This window comes from Saccoglossus kowalevskii, chromosome 8, assembly GCF_978046115.1.
Source record: "Saccoglossus kowalevskii chromosome 8, keSacKowa6.1, whole genome shotgun sequence".
NCBI classification, from domain to species: domain Eukaryota; kingdom Metazoa; phylum Hemichordata; class Enteropneusta; family Harrimaniidae; genus Saccoglossus; species Saccoglossus kowalevskii.
In genome coordinates this window covers 23,904,629-23,927,323 of record NC_140648.1, presented here as the reverse complement: position 1 = coordinate 23,927,323, position 22,695 = coordinate 23,904,629, and the positions used below count along the sequence as shown (strand labels likewise).

The 22,695-nt window shown below is 33.1% G+C and overlaps 1 protein-coding gene and 1 long non-coding RNA gene across 2 annotated transcripts in view; one reads left to right on the top strand and one right to left on the bottom strand.

Moving 5' to 3' along the window:
• Positions 1-8,293, bottom strand: part of LOC144356989 (uncharacterized) — a 36,542-nt gene extending 28,249 nt beyond the window's left edge. The window contains exon 1 of the long non-coding RNA XR_013421607.2: positions 8,188-8,293. This is a non-coding gene — a long non-coding RNA (uncharacterized LOC144356989). The remainder of the gene's footprint in view (positions 1-8,187) is intronic.
• The window catches only part of LOC100371915 (ras-related protein Rab-37-like), a 77,788-nt gene that overhangs the window by 5,129 nt on the left and 49,964 nt on the right, over positions 1-22,695 (top strand). The gene's annotated exons all lie outside the window — the stretch shown is intronic.

Here is a 22,695-nt window from a genome sequence, read left to right as displayed (position 1 = left end):
AACATAGTGTCATTGTACACATTGCTGGCAACATAGTGTCATTGTACATATTGCTGGCAACATAGTGTCATTGTACACATTATTATAGCAACATAGTGTCATTGTACACATTGTTATAGCAACATAGTGTCATTGTACACATTATTATAGCAACATAGTGTCATTGTACACATTGTTATAGCAACATAGTGTCATTGTACACATTGCTAGCAACATAGTGTCATTGTACACATTGTTATAGCAACATAGTGTCATTGTACACATTGTTATAGCAACATAGTCTCATTGTACACATTGCTCGCAACATAGTGTCATTGTACACATTGTTATAGCAACATAGTGTCATTGTACGCATTGCTGGAAACATAGTGTCATTGTACATTGCTAGCAACATAGTGTCATTGTACACATTGTTATAGCAACATAGTGTCATTGTGCACATTTTTATAGCAACATAGTGTCATTGTACACATTGCTAGCATCATAGTGTCATTGTACACATTGTTATAGCAACATAGTGTCATTGTACACATTGCTAGCAACATAGTGTCATTGTACACATTGTTATAGCAACATAGTGTCATTGTACACATTGCTAGCAGCATAGTGTCATTGTACATTGCTAGCAACATAGTGTCATTGTACACATTGTTATAGCAACATAGTGTCATTGTACACATTGCTAGCAACATAGTGTCATTGTACACATTGCTGGCAACATAGTGTCATTGTACACATCATTATAGCAACATAGTGTCATTGTACACATTGTTATAGCAACATAGTGTCATTGTACACATTGTTATAGCAACATAGTGTCATTGTACACATTGTTATAGCAACATAGTGTCATTGTACACATTGTTATAGCAACATAGTGTCATTGTACACATCATTATAGCAACATAGTGTCATTGTACACATTGTTATAGCAACATAGTGTCATTGTACACATTGTTATAGCAACATAGTGTCATTGTACACATTGTTATAGCAACATAGTGTCATTGTACACATTGCTCGCAACATAGTGTCATTGTACACATTGCTAGCATCATAGTGTCATTGTACACATTGTTATAGCAACATAGTGTCATTGTACACATTATTATAGCAACATAGTGTCATTGTACACATTGCTCGCAACATAGTGTCATTGTACACATTGTTATAGCAACATAGTGTCATTATACGCATTGCTGGGAACATAGTGTCATTGTACACATTGCTGGCAACATAGTGTCATTGTACAGATTGTTATAGCAACATAGTGTCATTGTACGCATTGCTGGAAACATAGTGTCATTGTACACATTGTTATAGCAACATAGTGTCATTGTACGCATTGCTGGAAACATAGTGTCATTGTACACATTGCTAGCAACATAGTGTCATTGTACACATTGCTAGCAACATAGTGTCATTGTACACATTGTTATAGCAACATAGTGTCATTGTACACATTGCTGGAAACATAGTGTCATTGTACACATTGCTGGCAACATAGTGTCATTGTACACATTGTTATAGCAACATAGTGTCATTGTACGCATTGCTGGAAACATAGTGTCATTGTACACATTGTTATAGCAACATAGTGTCATTGTACACATTGCTAACATCATAGTGTCATTGTACACATTGTTATAGCAACATAGTGTCATTGTACACATTGCTAGCAACATAGTGTCATTGTACACATTGTTATAGCAACATAGTGTCATTGTACACATTGCTAACAGCATAGTGTCATTGTACATTGCTAGCAACATAGTGTCATTGTACACATTGTTATAGCAACATAGTGTCATTGTACACATTGCTAGAAACATAGTGTCATTGTACACATTGCTGGCAACATAGTGTCATTGTACACATCATTATAGCAACATAGTGTCACTGTACACATTGTTATAGCAACATAGTGTCATTGTACACATTGTTATAGCAACATAGTGTCATTGTACACATTGTTATAGCAACATAGTGTCATTGTACACATTGTTATAGCAACATAGTGTCATTGTACACATCATTATAGCAACATAGTGTCATTGTACACATTGTTATAGCAACATAGTGCCATTGTACACATTGTTATAGCAACATAGTGTCATTGTACACATTGTTATAGCAACATAGTGTCATTGTACACATTGCTCGCAACATAGTGTCATTGTACACATTGCTAGCAACATAGTGTCATTGTACACATTGTTATAGCAACATAGTGTCATTGTACACATTATTATAGCAACATAGTGTCATTGTACACATTGCTCGCAACATAGTGTCATTGTACACATTGTTATAGCAACATAGTGTCATACGCATTGCTGGGAACATAGTGTCATTGTACACATTGCTGGCAACATAGTGTCATTGTACAGATTGTTATAGCAACATAGTGTCATTGTACGCATTGCTGGAAACATAGTGTCATTGTACACATTGCTATAGCAACATAGTGTCATTGTACGCATTGCTGGAAACATAGTGTCATTGTACACATTGCTAGCAACATAGTGTCATTGTACACATTGCTAGCAACATAGTGTCATTGTCCACATTGTTATAGCAACATAGTGTCATTGTACACATTGCTGGAAACATAGTGTCATTGTACACATTGCTGGCAACATAGTGTCATTGTACACATTGTTATAGCAACATAGTGTCATTGTACGCATTGCTGGAAACATAGTGTCATTGTACACATTGTTATAGCAACATAGTGTCATTGTACGCATTGCTGGAAACATAGTGTCATTGTACACATTGCTGGCAACATAGTGTCATTGTACACATTGTTATAGCAACATAGTGTCATTGTGCACATTGTTATAGCAACATAGTGTCATTGTATACATTGTTATAGCAACATAGTGTCATTGTATACATTGTTATAGCAACATAGTGTCATTGTACACATTGCTAGCAACATAGTGTCATTGTACACATTGCTAGTTGAGTGTATGTATAATTGTGAGTTATTAAATTCATCTACAGTTTCGTTTCTGCCATTAAAGACAACTCTATGAACCACTCATCTTACTGGAATTTAGATTTTGTGCAAAGTGAAATTATCACGATATTTGGATTAAAATACAATTTTTTTTTTCTCTGTGATTTTCTTTGCCATATTACTGCGTAATATAATAGTGCCATTCATAATTTCCTGCTGGTGTGAGTCAGTATATAATTGATTTGCATATGGCCGCATGTAGGCGGTCAAATACACAGCTGAATCTAGAATACATATTTCACATATTTACTATTTCATCATGCTTTATTGAACACCTGTTAGTTTGTCTGCTGGGTGGAAATAATTTAAAATTAGCTTAAAATGCCATTCTCATTATTCGAAGAGAACGTACGCTGCTTCATGTTTAAGAAATTAATTTCAATTTCAAAACGCTGTTTTTTGTCCATGGTGGTTGACATTCCCTACTCCCATGGTACATCTCACTTTTCGTTTGACAACTTCCTGTTTTTAAACAGTAAATGATTTGTAGTGTACTAATACTGTAACGTTGTAATATGTTATCTTGTCGCAAGGAGACTGACGTGTAATAATCGCAGTATGACGCATCTACCATGATTGGATAATGTCAAATCTACAATAGGGTAAAATAATGGACGTGTTTCTGAATGATTACAATTATTTCGTTTTAATATTGGGTTTGAAATTTCACATAGCCATGATTGGAAATATAATAAAATGACTTATAAAACAATTTTGTTGAAAGATGGAATGAGAATGAATGAGAAAAAATTTACATAAATGTAGATACACTTGCCAAAACTTAAATTGTTCGCCATAATTGACTTCATTATTTTCATTTATTTTTTTAATTCTATACTTTAATTTTGTATGAATTTCATTTTCTTGGGTGAACCAGTTAATGATTAAATAGTATGTGTAATTTATTGCATGGTGTTGTACAAATACAGCGGTGGGTGTTCCTAATTTAATCTAAAAATAACTTCTATTTTAAGTCTGTTTTTATTACTCTGTATTTTAATATTAATGTGTATTGGTTTATTCCATCGATTTCTTTCCTCTGTTAGCGATTCATTTGCACATTTTGAAATCAAGTAAAATATGTAAATTGTCACGCGAGAGCAGTCTGGATTTAACGTCTAAGTAGCGAATCAATCATTTTCAAATGTTAATATTTGTATTAGACTTAATTTAACTGCATGTCTAATAAGAAATGGCATTAAATGGGCAAACATTGCAAAGTTAAACATGACTTATTTCATGTTAAAGTACAACTTATGACAAAATTTATAATTTAATTTTGCTCTCTGCTCTCCAAACATGATGTTTAAGGTAGAAGCCTAGTCATAATTTTTGACAAAATTGGTCAAAAATTGCATGACAATGTTCATTAGTTTATTATGTACAATCATGAAGCTAATGTCACATGGTACAATGGAATACCTCCCGGTAGCATTATTTTGTGTGTTACAGTTAAGCTTTTTGAGAAACATGTCCTAATATTTCTTGAAAAATTGTTATTTTTAGAACAATTCCATAGAACACAATGTTAAAGAAAAATTGCATTTTTTGACACTTTTTGAAAACCCAGATTTTTTAAATAATTCAGAACAACAAAAATGTACTCCTTCATTAACAATATATCAGTTTTTCAGCCTATGTCATCAGGCTAGATTTTGAGATATTGCATAATACAATGTATCTGGCATAAGAACCTATGGTAAAAGCATTATAATAGTGTCAAAATGGCGACTTTCCACTAAAATACAACCATCAATTTCTTGAAAATAAGGCTGGTGACTGCCAACTTTTTTAAAGTCAATATCCTTGTATTGCCTTGAAGTACAATGTATTGCAAAATGAATAAATTCTGGGTTTTTCAATTTATGAATAGGCATCTACCTTAACATATTTCAACTTTTTGGATACCTTAGTTAATAATTTTTTTGTGTTTTCCCAAGAATCTTGTTCTAGTAGTGAAAATCAAATCATGTATATTAGGTTCAAAATTATTTTATAAATACAATTTTAACAAATTTATAGAGAAATACATAATGTTATGTAATCATTTTTGCCTGAAAAACTAGAGAAATAGTAAAAAGGTTTTGTACTTACCATAGTTGTACAGATTTTATTATTTGTATACTTAGCATATTTGTTATGTCTCCACGTGTCTCCAATAGAGGCACATGTAAACCCAAAATTGCATTTTGTATGTTGTGAATCATTATTTTTACGACAGAATTACATCTCTCGCAATTTAAGTAAGCAGTTGCACTACTAGTAGAGGTGGACAAAAAATTATTTATTTTTTTATTGAAATTTTTTTTTTATTTTTTTTTTTTTTTATTCTTACATAATTATTTTATTGAACACAATTTCTTTACCCAGTACATTTTTTTTTATTAAATGAAATTTTTTGGAAAATGTTAAAGCATTGTTTTGGAGAAAATAAATATTAATCAATCATGACATCCATTTTATAACTATACATATCAGGATAGAAATCTAAACGAAATTTTGGAATGATGAAACCTTTTCCCCGTAGAAACTAAATTGGTAATGGCTCAAAAATCACCATTTTCATAAATATAATGGACATTTTCATAGAAAAATCTCATTCTGGAAGAAGTTCAGTAGTACTTTATTTTGAACAAGGGCATAAAATAAAACCACATTAAGAAATTCAAAGAAATCAGATCTGTGTTTAAAGACAACCCAAGACAAAATGTACCTAATTTTCATGGAAAGTCACTGTTACTCATTGTCTTGTCACTGCTCCATTGACACGACTGAAGCAATGACAGGACAAATTTCGCTGAGGATGACTCATCTAATAAGTGATAATTCATCTCGCGTGAAATTATAGCGGTTAGCGATAAGTACGCGATCTTAAAATATACAAGTGCATCTTCAATATATAAACGCAAATATTTTTTACTGGGTTTAATTTTTCTATTTTTCCTGAAATCTGATAAATTTATTCTAATGTAAATGTAAAAAAAACCAAAAGAACTCGTCAATTCACTGAAAAATCTGTGAATTTTAAAGCTTAACGAGTATGCCAAAATTTTCAAAGTGGTAAAATTAATGCGTCTACAATAAACACACACAAACTTATTAATTGCCTATACTGTGTGCTATATCATTTTCTATAAAATAATCTCCCATCATTTACACTTTTAATAGAGTGATTATGGTGTTTTATTACTGATACATGTAATTACTGTTAACTGTTGTTCGCTGCTCGTATTTTTCACAACTTAAATTTATGGCATTCGTGAGACAAAATTTTGCAAAGGTCACTGACACTTGATGTTATAAGACCCCCAAGAAATTTTCACTGCTACAAACTTTCGCAATTTTCACTGATTAAAAAATTTGCCTAACGTACTTTGTCTCTCGCAGTTTATAGTATAACATACTATGCCGCTTGGACACTATGGAATCGTTCAATATTTGCATGTATTTAGTTTTGCAATTATCACGAAAAATAAAAAATCGCAACATTAAAAACACACAGACATTTTGTGTTGGCGAATCCACACATTCAAAAATTTCTAGATTAGATATGAACTGTCAAGAGATTCACAAAACAATGTTTATTTAATATTTACACTGTACTTTCGTTGGTTTGATTTTGTTTTAATTAGTCTAAAGTGAAACAAGCGATATTACGTTACATACATTATTAATAATAGGTGATTTTCCGTACAATTGCGAGATCTCGCGAGATGCATGAAAGACGCGCGCCGAACGTCTGCCGCAAAAATCGAACGATTTGATTTTGAACTAGAATTTCTTTATTTCGTAGCTTATATTGACCGGCCGATCTTCGACAGAGGAATATTGCTTCCGAATACCCTTACTTAATCAAAATTGCCTATCATCAAATGTGGACAGCACATCATTAAGCATGGAAATGTCATACAACATGTTTTCCAAAACTGGTTTCATAAAATAAAATAAAATGTTGACACCCAGCTGCTTTACGTAATTGAATGTGACGCACAGAGAAATGTCGCATGCAACACAATTTTACTCCCTTTTGATGTTTGCCGTCGTTTCCTGTCCTTGTATTCTCTAGTGTCAAGTAGATATTTCAATGTGATTTAAATAATACTTTACATTAATATAAAATACTCGTTAAGTTGCAATCTGTACATACACTAATTAGTATTATTCACAACAAAGACAGACATGCACTGTTGAAATGCCGACGGTGAAAATTGTTCATTGTTGAATATTAACCTCATCAATATTGACGCATTGATATAGACAGTTAATATTGAAATGTCAAATGTACATGTGTCATCTTTGTTCATGCTAGATGGCTGGATGGAATCACATTGAACAATGTTGCATATGTCACGCAGAGTGCTCATCAGTTTCCATTATTGCAATTTAATACAAGACTGAAGGTTGTATGTAAGAGCAAAGACTATAATGTTACCATGCCAACAACCATACGTAATCTTATTATTACGAACGGTTTTGTCAAGATGGGGTGGTTAGTAGATGTGATCCGAGATCATATTTTCTTTCTGTCTCTATGTTTTAATTGTTAATGCTGATTGAAACATGGGGATTACACCTAGTTTTCATATACTTCAATCGGAATAGTGTCCAACCGGGCATATATTGACCAGACTTAAGCATGTACCCTGGCAGTCATTAACCATATATGTATTAAATATTTTGTTGAGGTATTTAAATACCAGTGAATTTACTGCATTATTTAATATTGACACTCAGGTGAACGTAGATACACGCATTAAATTTTCTATATATCTTATCAAGAGCCGTATAGTGCACATACGTTAACAGGAATAAGAACGCAACTGCCATATCTTTTGATGGGGTGTTGCATATTTCATACGCTTATTACGTCAATAGTACACATGTGATACAGCAAAGCGCTAAATGAGTCATGTATTGCTTTGCGTGTGTGTACTTCGGTGATATTACAATGTCTCTGAAGGCCTGCGGATCAAATGGCATGATTTCAGAACTGATGAGTTGCCATAGTTACAGATTAACAGTTGCTATGTAGCTAAAAGGAATATCTAAACGGATCGCTCTGATCAGATCCTAACTATTGATGTATTGTGTAAAAGCGCGATCTCGCTGTAAAAGATCGGTTTCTACCCTACGTGTATTAAAGTTACATGTTTTGAACATACCTCTGTGGTTACAGATCTCCCTTTACAGCGTCATGTAGTCATTTGGGGGTTTCGTCATAGGAGGCATGCCAATTAACACTTGTTTCTGTTATTATCAAGATTGTGAGTTGTGATTTGATATCCCTGCATCGTGTGAGAATTGTTTTTGTTTAATTTTTCTGATATTTCAGATATATATCCTATTACAAACTGAAATATTTAATGAATAATTGAAAACTGTAACAAACTAAATAAAGAATTTATTTTTCCGACCTATATTTCTCTTTTTTATACGTATCAGATAACAGGGACTTATAATTTTATCTCTGTGTATCCATGTGTACGTCCACACCTATATCTCAGACGTGCCTGGGCCGATTTTATTCAAACTTCACACACGCTTCATATATGCACATGAATTTCTTTTATGATCCAATTCAAAATGGCTAACTAGCAGTCATTTTAGTGCTAAAAATTCATCAAAATCGAGCATTCCTGCCATTTCAGAACTGAAATATTTTACGAATGTCATGGGCAGAATAATGAAAGGCATCGCACAAATAAACTGGCTCCATTTTGTATCATGTAAGTCACATGAGTGTGAACAATTATTTGGCACTATAATGTTGACAGTCAATAAAAACTAGACAGGGACTTGTCATTGTCAATGACTTCATTTGACAGTAATTCAACATGACTGAGTTTTTCATTCTAATTATACACATTCATAACTGATTTGTGTGTAGTTAAAGCTGATATCACAATCAATCATCATTGATGACGTATCAGGGGTTTCACAAATGCACTTGATAGCAGGGGCACCAGCGCTGCAGCAAGATCGACGTAGGTGATCAGGGGAAGAAAGTAGACGGCCAATTTGGGCTTGTAGCGGGCCATATGGTTGGCGTCAAGCTCTTAACAAAACCCCTGCATATAATGTAGCAGTTGTTTTCTCTGAGGTTGAACACCCAAATAAACATTGTCTCATGCATGCTCTGATGCTACATAATTACTAAGATTATGATTGACAGGTGTCTTTCTTCAGGGCTGGTTGGTGCCCCCTTGGCATAATATTACACTATAAATTGCCATAATGTCATTAGGGTAGGAAGACGGGGATGGCAAATTTGTTTCCATGTAGTTCTGTTTCAAAATGGCTGTCTAGTTTCAGTTTGGTTTACCTATGCGCGAAAAGGGTGGTGTCGTTGTCAATGACTTGTTTTAATATTTTCTCTCTATCAAGGTAGCAACAAGGGGTGAAATGTGTGAAATATTGATGCGTTTTACCTCTGTTGATGCATTAATACTTCAAGAATAACACTGAATGTTTTTCAAAAATGATGGTGTTAAATCACTACAAATGTGTGTATAATAGAAAAAAAACCTCAGATCTCTATGGTGATAAGTTCTGTTGATTATAAACTCAGCTGTCAAGTAGGCATTGAATGCACTTTTTTTTTTTTAGTCACTTCTGTGTAATGTTATCATTTCTGTGTAATGTTGAAAAGCAGTGTCTACATGTAATCCCAAGGTTGTTTTTGAAGGTTTGTCCTTTGTAATAAAGTACATCATGTTATAAGACTCGTGATGCAGCATGGTATTATACTGGTATACAAGATGCTATACAACTTCAATGTTGTCCACGCCTGTGTATGATTGATCTGTTTTTTGCTGGCACGCTATGCTTTTTCAATCTCTGATGTATTAAATCCGTATACTTAGAATGATTCTGGAAAGCCTTAAACTACAAGGCGCCTTTCTGTGCAAAGAAATAAAAATTGCAAGCAGACCATCAAATGCTTTCATTATAGGATGTCGCAATTTTGTTGCAAATCAGTGTGAATGTAATTTTGATAAAAGCTCGGTTCGCAAATTTCTAATTTGAAAGATCAGTGTTTTATGAATTATATTGACACCATTTTCATTTTGTAAATCACGGAATAGAATCTTGAATAGAATTTGTATGCAGTGTTGTTTTTTTGTGTTTTATAGTGAATGTTATCAAGTTGTTGTTACGAGAATACTGACAGTGAATATTTATCTTGACACCCTGTTCTTTTAATTCGTCCCTATCCTGTAGGAATTTCAATTAGGCCAGAATAAAAATAATCTGTTTTTTGTATACTTTGAATTCAGCAAAGCGATGAATGCAATGATAGTGCACATAACAAACACGTAATTTTGATTGAAATGAAAGGCGTTTATACCATTGGAAGTTGTTTTTTCCTTAAAAAAACATTCCAGGTACACATTAACAGGTGAGATGAAATGAGAAACACAGAATTTATTTTTGACCTTGTATACTATAAACATTTTTTTTTCAAATAATAGGAGTAGCTAATTATGTGTTTTGCTATGCTTTAGGTTAATCATGAACACCCTGAACATCTATCCCTTCATTTCCTGTCTCTCCCTGTCACCTTCTATTTATTGCTTTTCTCCTATCTCCTAGCTTTTCTCGCATTCATGCCTTTTTTTTTTTCCTTTAACCTCGCTAGTGTCCTCTTCTATCTGTTTTCTTCCTCCTTTTAGTCGCGCTATCTTCCTATTCTTCGACCAATCCTCCGTACTTTCAGATTCCTTTCTCATCTCACTCAGTTTAGTGCAGTAGATTACATTGATGGATAAAGTAGACCATGCTGACCACTCATTGTAAAATTCCTTTTTAAATTGTGATGTTCATTTATTCATACACTTATATACAGTCCATACAATGTACCTTTTTTCCATATAATGTTTTCTCTATGTCTTATTGTTGCAAAAATCCCTTGTCAGGCTCCCAGCTGGTTTTTTAGTGATATTGGCACTCAGAGAAACATCTCATACTTATTGTATTCAAATACAACCTGATTCAAGGTTGTTTTTGAGATGCAAACACATCTCTCTGGCAAATTTGTGTTTCGGAATCTCTGGTTCTTTTATGTCGTTTTCTGTATTAGTTTGAGGTGCTGTCACATAGTATAGTCGGATCATTCATAACTACTACACTGTAGTACAAGTAATTACTAGAAATTTAGAGCAAACTGTTTCTCATTCATTTTTTTGCCAGGTGATGACAATTGCTGGATGTCTGCTCCTGAGAATTGGGATGATACTTGAAATAAATTAGTATAGAGTGTGACATTAATTAACTTAAATATTCAAGGGAATACAAATTCTTATTGTATCCCCAGGTATAAAGATGTACTGAATTGATTCCAACCAAAATCCAGCAAATACATGTATACCTTTTTTTTCTATATTTCCTACATTCAACTTATCAAAAATCAGTGAAAATAAATCCCATACATACAAAACACCCAAAAAGTCTTTTCAGCGGGATTAACTCCAATGAAAATAAAGTATTTTACAACATTTGATTTTCATGCATACTGATAAGCTAATTTGCATATTGATTACTGTAAAATACTTTATTTTTGCTATTTTCGCTGAAGGAATGATTCAGTAAATAAAATCCAGCAAATATAGCTTTTTTCACATTCAACTTATTAAAAATCAGTGAAAATTAATTCCATACAAAACACCCAAAATATCATGCTTACTGATATGCTAATTTGCATAATGATTGATTGATTTTCTTGCATACTGATATGCTAATTTACATATTAAATGATTATTTGATTTTCTTGCATACTGATATGCTAATTTACATATTAAATGATTATTTGATTTTCTTGCATACTGATATACTAATTTGCATAATGATTATTTAATTTTCATACGGATACGATAGTTTGCATAATGATTATTTGATTTTCGTGCATACTGATTTACTAATTTGCATAATGATTATTTGATTTTCATGCATACTGATATAATTTGCATAATGAATATTTGATTTTCATGCATACTGATGTTCTAATTTGCATATTAAATGATTATTTGATTTTTATGCATACTGAAATGCTAATTTGCATATTAAATGATTATTTGATTTTCATGCATACTGATACATGTATACAATGTATCTGCATTTATGCTTGATGGTTGTAGTGTTTTCTTGAGAAATTAAGTGTTGATTTGCTAGTACAGTATTCATATCTCAATTTTTTTTCCTTTTTTTTTTTTTACAAAGCTTATATTTTTTCATGAATAAATAAACTTTTGATATTCATTGAGTTGGAAGATTCAATTTCAGTACACACTTCACCATCCGCATTCTCGACTGTATTTCACATATCAGTTTCACAGTCAGTATACAGCGTATATGGCATTCATCGTCCTAAATGTCAGTGCACTAGCTGTTATATCATATGCCGTAAGTATTGATTCACACGTTTACGCATATTGTGAACCCATCACAGACAAGTGCATTGCTTGCCTCGGTAAACACCATCTGGTTTATCGATTTCAAAGTTCATTTTGGCTCAGTGCACCTCATACCCATTCATATACTCCTTGAGAGTCAAGAGTGTTGTATTCCTCCTGGACTTGTGCTTTCTAAATGCCCTAGCCAATTTGCAAATTCCTTCCTGTTTGTCAGATTTAATTCGAAAATGGATTTTCTTCCGCGGAGTTATCCTGCCTCGAATAAGGATCAAATGTTATGGTATCCTAATTGAGCTGAATTCATTGATTCTGTATAGAATCTCCGTGACGACGGCGTCCATCAGTATATTAACGTTCATCAACAGTTACCAGTGATTGTATATTCAGATCATCGTATGCGTTCTACAGGGACGTATATATATGTTACACTTACATGTATCTTGTTGTAGCATTATTACAGGTTTGACGGTGCATTGCTTTAGTATGACCTTCACATGATATCTCATAGTACATGTACCTACCATATTTGCTCTATTAAAAATGCATCTCCACTCAAAATGCATATAAACTAAAGATTGCATACTGAATACTTATTTATTTTAACCATAGACACACTCCATTTACATGCTTTGAGGTGGAGAGGGCACTTCACTAAAACTTGGGTACCTAACCTTAAAAATGGAGCTCCAATTGTTTCCACCCAAAAACATTTTTTTGAATGTGAAATAACCGTTTCATGTAAAAAACAGCATGATGAAAGACATACATGGAGAAAATGTGCCTCAGTCGCTTCATCTCTGCTGCTGAGAAGTCTAAAAAAAAAGGTGTTTTTTTTTTATCTTTTTTCGAAGAAGTTTTTTTTTGAGAAGTACCAAGGATATGTTAGGTACTGGAATGCTACAATTTATACCCCTATAAAACAATATGCAACATGCCCCACCCAAAATATTTACCTCTCATTAGGCATATTTTCTTTCAAAGTTTCAATCTCGACTTTTGTTCCGGTGGTTCCCCTGGGTATGCAAGTGTGGAAGTTGATTTGCATATAAATGCTATATAACTTGCCTATCATATCCTCAATCTCAGTGTAAGTTCAAGCATTACACTCTAGAGGTCAAGAGTGTTAAAGGTGCATGCTTTCAAGGTCTGGGAAGAATGCTGCTACTAATAATGTACATGTGCATTATAAATCTACAAATATTGTGGAGACAAATTATTATTAATTCATGGATACTGATGAGCTGAAGGTGTGCCAGCTATATTATAAGCATACTGACTGTTAGTATAAGAATGATGTGTTAATGGTATCATGAATTCAAGATTAGTTATAATTAGATTTAAACACATGGGAATCATAGACAGCTGGCAATTGATTCACCTTCTCCTCTGTGGATACAAACTGAACCAATATTTTCACGGATGCATAATAAGTATGAAATACGTAAAAGAGTTCCTTTTGTACCTCTCACCCCTGACCTCAACTCTAACCCTAGCCCTACCCTCCAGCATTTCCCAATGTTATTTCATATGCCCCTTCTTAAGGACACCTATAGTTATCTAGAGCAGACCTAAAGAATTGAATTGGGGGACCGGGAGGGAGGATTAAAGTTAGGGTTAGGGATATGGGGTACAAAAGGAACTCTTTCTGACAATAGCATGAGTAAATGGAATGAATTGTTCCGTGTTCTAGAACATAATATACCATGAGATAGTTGTAATGTTACATAATGTACTATGTTCTAAAATATAATACAAATGTGCTGAAGTCAAACATGTGGTTGTAATGTTACATAATGTACTATGTTCTAAAATATAATACAAATGTGCTGAAGTCAAACAGGTGGTTGGAATGTTACATAATGTACTATGTTCTAAAATATAATACAAATGTGCTGAGGTCAAACAGGTGGTTGGAATGTTACATTATGTACTATGTTCTAAAATATAATACAAATGTGCTGAGGCCAAACATGTGGTTGTAATGTTACATAATGTACTATGTTCTAAAATATAATACAAATGTGCTGAAGTCAAACAGGTGGTTGGAATGTTACATAATGTACTATGTTCTAAAATATAATACAAATGTGCTGAGGTCAAACAGGTGGTTGGAATGTTACATAATGTACTATGTTCTAAAATATAATACAAATGTGCTGAGGCCAAACATGTGGTTGTAATGTTACATAATGTACTATGTTCTAAAATATAATACAAATGTGCTGAAGTCAAACAGGTGGTTGGAATGTTACATAATGTACTATGTTCTAAAATATAATACAAATGTGCTGAAGTCAAACAGGTGGTTGGAATGTTACATAATGTACTATGTTCTAAAATATAATACAAATGTGCTGAGGCCAAACAGGTGGTTGTAATGTTACATAATGTACTATGTTCTAAAATATAATACAAATGTGCTGAGGTCAAACAGGTGGTTGGAATGTTACATAATGTACTATGTTCTAAAATATAATACAAATGTGCTGAGGCCAAACAGGTGGTTGTAATGTTACATAATGTACTATGTTCTAAAATATAATACAAATGTGCTGAAGCCAAACAGGTGGTTGGAATGTTACATAATGTACTATGTTCTAAAATATAATACAAATGTGCTGAAGCCAAACAGGTGGTTGGAATGTTACATAATGTACTATGTTCTAAAATATAATACAAATGTGCTGAGGCCAAACAGGTGGTTGGAATGTTACATAATGTACTATGTTCTAAAATATAATACAAATGTGCTGAAGTCAAACAGGTGGTTGTAATGTTACATAATGTACTATGTTCTAAAATATAATACAAATGTGCTGAAGTCAAACAGGTGGTTGGAATGTTACATAATGTACTATGTTCTAAAATATAATACAAATGTGCTGAGGTCAAACAGGTGATTGGAATGTTACATAATGTACCATGTTCTAAAATATAATACAAATGTGCTGAGGTCAAACAGGTGGTTGGAATGTTACATAATGTACTATGTTCTAAAATATAATACAAATGTGCTGAAGTCAAACATGTGGTTGTAATGTTACATAATGTACTATGTTCTAAAATATAATACAAATGTGCTGAAGTCAAACAGGTGGTTGGAATGTTACATAATGTACTATGTTCTAAAATATAATACAAATGTGCTGAGGTCAAACAGGTGGTTGGAATGTTACATAATGTACTATGTTCTAAAATATAATACAAATGTGCTGAGGCCAAACAGGTGGTTGTAATGTTACATAATGTACTATGTTCTAAAATATAATACAAATGTGCTGAGGTCAAACAGGTGGTTGGAATGTTACATAATGTACTATGTTCTAAAATATAATACAAATGTGCTGAGGCCAAACAGGTGGTTGTAATGTTACATAATGTACTATGTTCTAAAATATAATACAAATGTGCTGAAGCCAAACAGGTGGTTGGAATGTTACATAATGTACTATGTTCTAAAATATAATACAAATGTGCTGAGGCCAAACAGGTGGTTGGAATGTTACATAATGTACTATGTTCTAAAATATAATACAAATGTTCTGAGGCCAAACAGGTGGTTGTAATGTTACATAATGTACTATGTTCTAAAATATAATACAAATGTACTGAGGCCAAACAGGTGGTTGTAATGTTACATAATGTACTATGTTCTAAAATATAATACAAATGTGCTGAGGCCAAACAGGTGGTTGGAATGTTACATAATGTACTATGTTCTAAAATATAATACAAATGTGCTGAGGCCAAACAGGTGGTTGTAATGTTACATAATGTACCATGTTCTAAAATATAATACAAATGTGCTGAGGCCAAACAGGTGGTTGTAATGTTACATAATGTACTATGTTCTAAAATATAATACAAATGTGCTGAGGCCAAACATGTGGTTGTAATGCTACATAATGTACTATGTTCTAAAATATAATACAAATGTGCTGAGACCAAACAGGTGGTTGTAATGTTACATAATGTACTATGTTCTAAAATATAATACAAATGTGCTGAGGCCAAACAGGTGGTTGTAATGTTACATAATGTACTATGTTCTAAAATATAACACAAATGTGCTGAGGCCAAACAGGTGGTTGTAATGTTACATAATGTACTATATTCTAAAATATAACACAAATGTGCTGAGGCCAAACAGGTGGTTGGAATGTTACATAATGTACTATGTTCTAAAATATAATACAAATGTGCTGAGGCCAAACAGGTGGTTGGAATGTTACATAATGTACTATGTTCTAAAATATAATACAAATGTACTGAGGCCAAACAGGTAGTTGTAATGTTACATAATGTACTATGTTCTAAAATATAATACAAATGTGCTGAGGCCAAACAGGTGGTTGTAATGTTACATAATGTACTATGTTCTAAATTATAATACAAATGTGCTGAGGCCAAACAGGTGGTTGTAATGTTACATAATGTACTATGTTCTAAAATATAATACAAATGTGCTGAGGCCAAACAGGTGGTTGGAATGTTACATAATGTACTATGTTCTAAAATATAATACAAATGTGCTGAGGCCAAACAGGTGGTTGTAATGTTACATAATTATCCATGTTCTAAAATATAATACAAATGTGCTGAGGCCAAACAGGTGGTTGTAATGTTACATAATGTACTATGTTCTAAAATATAATACAAATGTGCTGAGGCCAAACAGGTGGTTGGAATGTTACATAATGTACTATGTTCTAAATTATAATACAAATGTTCTGAGGCCAAACATGTGGTTGAAATGTTACATAATGTACCATGTTCTAAAATATAATACAAATGTGCTGAGGCCAAACAGGTGGTTGTAATGTTACATAATGTACTATGTTCTAAAATATAATACAAATGTACTGAGGCCAAACAGGTGGTTGGAATCAATGGAATGTATAATGTAATGTATGAGTTACACAGCGATAAAAACATACGTCAAGAAATTTAGTAAACTAAAGTAGAATCACTGTTTAACCTTTTCACCACCAGTTCCCTCTTTTCGTCCCAAATTGACAAAATACATGAACATGTAGTCTTGTTTATAGTCTGCACATTTCTTCACAAGATCGAGACACAAATAGTCTAATTTTTTGAGTAAAAACTGAGAATTTACTCAAATTTTGTCAGTTGGCTCCAAAATTAGGCTTCATTTTCAGAAATATTGAAGAATATACTGTAGAATACTTTATTTTCACTATTTTCGCTGAAGGGAAGATTCCGTGAAAATAAAATCCAGCGAATATACTTTTTTCTCTATATTTCACATTAAACTGATCAAAAATCAGTGAAAATAAATTCCATACAAAACGCCCAAAAAGCCTTTTCAGCGAAAATTAATTCCAGCGAAAATAAAGTATTCCACAGAACTATAGAAAAAATGTGCAGAAAAATTTGGATGAGAAAGTCTGGTGGTGAAAATGTTTAAATTTTACAATATTTAACAGACATGAATATTGGCTATATTACATATTAATACAAAAAAAAGGTTTGTACTATCTCTGCACTGTGCAAGCCGTTTTCTTTTATTAAGCAGAATCTCCCAATAGGTTTGACCTATGGTATTAACACACTGATGACAGTGAATGTAGTAACAGTTCCAAAGTGTCATTGTGTATTGTGTTACAGAATTAGTGAAAATAAAGGTGACAACTGACACAAATACTGGATTAAATTTGAAGGTTGTGAAAATAACTGCATAAAAGTATGCAAAATATTGAACTTTAAATTTTGGCGGGAAAAATAGATCTAGATAACATTTTTTCAATGTTTCGTCTGATGAAATATTCAGGACGTAATACTGAGTGACATATACTAAAATCTTTGGAGCGCAGGCTTTCAACTTAAAGCAAATAAAAGACTTCCCACACACTGTTGATAAAATGATTAAATTTCATAAGCTGTTCAATCTGGTGTTTCAGAGACTGTCCTTAGTTCTATAGTGTTAACCAAGCTTTACGTCTAAACCACATATTGTTGCAGCCAACGTACGTACACGACAAGCGTAATTACATTAGTATCTCAGTTTTTAATCTCCACCCCTGCAATGTTTGCGTACGAATTAAAAAAAAATGCTATCGTAAACTTGTAGTCGTCTTTGCATGATTAGATTGCCGTAGTGCAGCTGAGTATGTCTGTAACGATAAAAACAGTTGGGATTTGTTCTGATTTTAAAAGGTACCATATTGTTTCTGTTACAGCTAACTGTATATACGGCCCAGAAAAGAAAAAGGTTATTTTTGTTTCTGTTTAGTATATGCCTCAATTAAATATGTGTGGGTCACCCCCTTCATTTCTTTGTAGGTTTTTGGTAGAATTTAGCAAAAACAACGAAAAAATTAAATTTTCATGAAAAAATCTAAATAAAAGCTCATGTTTTATGATATTTTTTAATGGAAAATGAAAATGTGTGTTCACATCGATTCTGGATAACAGAATGACCATAAACTTTTTTCTAGGATAAATTGTGCTCTAATTTGTGCTTTTTGAGATTTGTTGGTCCATGGAGGTGAAAGAATATGGATGGTCATATAATTACGTATTCGCTCTATTAGAAACTAAAAATTGTATTTGTTGTGTATGTGGCTATTAGAATATGACTTACAGGCTAATATTTTGTACATAGAAAATAACTTCCTAGACTGCATGCAGTAGTGAGACTTGAGTACTAGTGAATTGGTCTGGAGGGCTGTAGGCGAGCATTATTTACGAGTCAGTCTGTGCATGCAAATTCCCAGGGTTGTCATGTGATAGCCAATCAGTGGTGACGCAGAACTCTCTGCCGTCTTCATATTTACGTAGTGATTCACCAGGCCATTCTTGGGTGTCCTGGGAAGGACACTCCAAATGGCTGGATTCCAGGCCAAACTTGAAGTCACTTTTGTATTAATAAATTATAAATAATTTCTGATGAATGAACTTGAACTTAAAGTTTGCTTTTTAAATTATACTTGATTATATTTATGTGCTTTCGTCGTAGGTACTGGTGCTGATGACGTGTAACGTGAAAGTACAGGATTGGTTTTTGTAATTGGACAGAATGATTGAACATATAGATTCTAAAACCAGAACTGTTTTCTGATTTCTAGTACCACAATACGTACATGTGAGTGGTATCCCCACTTAAGTAATTAACACTATACATATTGCTGTGTTCCTTCTGGGAATTAAAACAGTGACTATCACATAAATTTTAGCATGTAGTGAAACCTGTCTTTCAGAGACAATTATAGTCATGTGATACCTCTACAGTACAGTATGCTATACAACCTTTGACCATCCACATGCTTTAAATTTTATGTTTTTCGCGAAAAGGCAAACATTCAAAATATCCCACTCAGATTACACTTTAATACTATGTTCTGACTTTGCTGGTAAGGGTTCTGAACTCTGTTAATCAAATTCTTGGGTCCACGTTAATTGCTGTTGTTGAGAGCTGCAGATAACTAGTCAGGGCAATCGAGCTGCAATTTATTCTCATCATGCCTTCTTTGTTAAGATAGACATGAAATAATCGTGAAATCGTGTTGCATTCAAAATTGCGAAATAAAAAAAAAAACAGTACAAAATATGAATTACAGTATTTAGATAAAAGATTGTAGTTTTAAGAAATCTCATAATTGTGTGTTCTCACGTCTCGTGGAAATGTAGATGTAAATGGAACCCTTGCTGTTTCAACCTTCGTCTAGTGAAAGAAGGTTTCAAGATGACTGATCCAGTACATATGTACATGATTGTGTACGATGAGCACCAGTTGTGTAACAATTTCTGTTCATATTGTCTTATATTGTAAGTTTTCATTCAAAGTACCGTGACTTTGTTGTATCCATCATCTAAATTATTAATAGACAATCGTATGTATTGACATCCCCATTGTAAGAAATTAATTTATCACGTTGTTCGAAGTAATTGACTGTACGCCTCATAATGTTGTAGTTTCATTTTCCTGAATAGCAGACCGTTTGGAAAGCACGTCTGTATGCTTAATAACATTGGTCTACCAATTTAATTTCTTTTCCTACAGACCACGACCACTGTAGAATAAAAGCATGCTAGATGTGATTATTGTGTTCCCAATGACATTACAAAAAGACCGTGCTCAGTCAATTATAGTACTAAAGGTTTTGATATGTTGTGCAATTAATGTTTTTTTTCGTGTGGTATTGCTGCATTTTTCGAGCCTTGACTGATTACTGGCATTGGTGGTGTGGTTGTGGGTCCAGAATCACTTTCTGCCACTGTTAACGTGTTACACCTCAATCTAAGGAATTGCACGTTTTTTACAATATATTTATTCATTTATTTATGTATTTTATATAAAAACAATTGTTAAGCAAATAAGATAAATAAGATAACTACAGAAACACAGCGCGAGAAATGCGTAAATACAATTACGTTAGCCATGTAACTATCAACACGACTTAAATAAGTCATAGAACAATTTGAAGCGAAATAAACGTTTATAGTATAAATCGTCTTTCTGCAGTTTTTTAGTATCACTAGTAATGTTTAACTGCTGGCCGTATGCGCACGTTAAGAATACAAGAATGTTCGAATATTCAAATTCTTCTGAGACTGATTCTGCACGTTAAGTCAATTCTTGCAGAATGGTATTGTTGTTTGTAAGTAGATTAATTATGTGTTCCTAGGTGAGCTTGTTACCAGGGCTCTCTTTGCAATATGACCTTGTACATGTATGTGGCAGTTTCCATGTGCCCATCAAAAGTACTGGTTATATTTTACACAACTATTTTACTGATTTTTCAATATAGGTACAACATAATAGTCTCAAAGTGGTGAATCCGAATATGCTGTAAAATTCTTTAATTTCCCAGAAAATCAAAGAATTTTGTTACAGCAACCTTCGTGTGAGGTCCTTAAACTAGAAGTTTTCTGATTGTTAATATTATATAAATGTGCTTGTGTTCGACCAAGCCTGGTTGACTCCAGGATAGCCGCACAGCCCTGTCAAGTAAACCGAAACATGAATGTGACTTCTATGGCAAAAGTGCACTATGTCTCTGGACTAGCACTTGCAATTTGCATGTTCAATGTCTAAAGCTGTCGCCTGGCACAAAAAAAAAAAAAATTCTGATGGAGAAACTGTATTATTTATGCATTTTTTTATATTTTGTTTTTGTTGATTAGGCTATATAATATAATTGAAATGAAAACCCTAGTTTTTAGAAAATATCTTGTTGATTAGTTAATCATTAATATTATTTAATATACATGCATACAGCCAATGTTATTTTTGGTTTATCTGTACTTTTGTATTCTAATCAAGCAAACACAGTAATTAAATAAATATGTCAGCTTTGTCATGATAATTATATGCTTCTCGTAACTTTGAACTTGACCCAGGTGATACTAAAAATGTTATTCAAGTAAGCAACACCAGAAAAAAAAAAATATGCAGGTAGTCAATAATTCTGACCTCCACCATGCTGCCTCTACCAAGGACATACATGTATGCCAACATTAAGCCATAATTTCCCTTCAAACCAAGTGAAAATATGTATTGCAAAAGTATGAGAGAATGTTGATCATGAACATTATTGTTACACTTAGCGACAACGATCGCAGAATCTGATTTGTATATTATTAAATACAAACACAGGTTCAGTAAATTTTGGAAATTTTCATATCAAAGAATTACAAATACATCTTGCCCTTTTGTTACTGAACAATATATGAGCTGTCATTTTTATGACAGTTCAAATTTCCCTTTTGTTAATTAATATAAATTGCATGCCAGCTGGTACCGCAAGATTACGCCGAATGTTGCTATATATACGAGTACAAAAGTTAATTTGGCTCGTACATTGACAGTATCGACTGAACAAATCTAAACAATCAGTTGTAACACTCTTGGTGGGTTTTATTGGATGATGTTTTTCTTTAATTAGAAAGTCTACGCGAACGTGTCGTATACGCTTCTAGATGGGTGTAGTGATTAACTTAAACCAAACTGTCAAGTAAATCAACTCGTCTATATTGGCTAGTTAGATGATAACAGCGCAACCAAACTATTGGTGGAGTCAACAATTGATTAGGTACCTGGATACGTTCAGATACATACCGGTAGTACATCTGTCAATGTTGTTGACATCTATGCAAATATATGCAAATTACCGCGATGCAACTGTGACACAAATGGAGATTCACTCGTCCTTTATTCTGTAATCTGCTCAGTTTTATTTCGTACATGCCTTGATCGGTAAATAGCATTTGATTACCCCTTTATCAAATTTCTTTTAA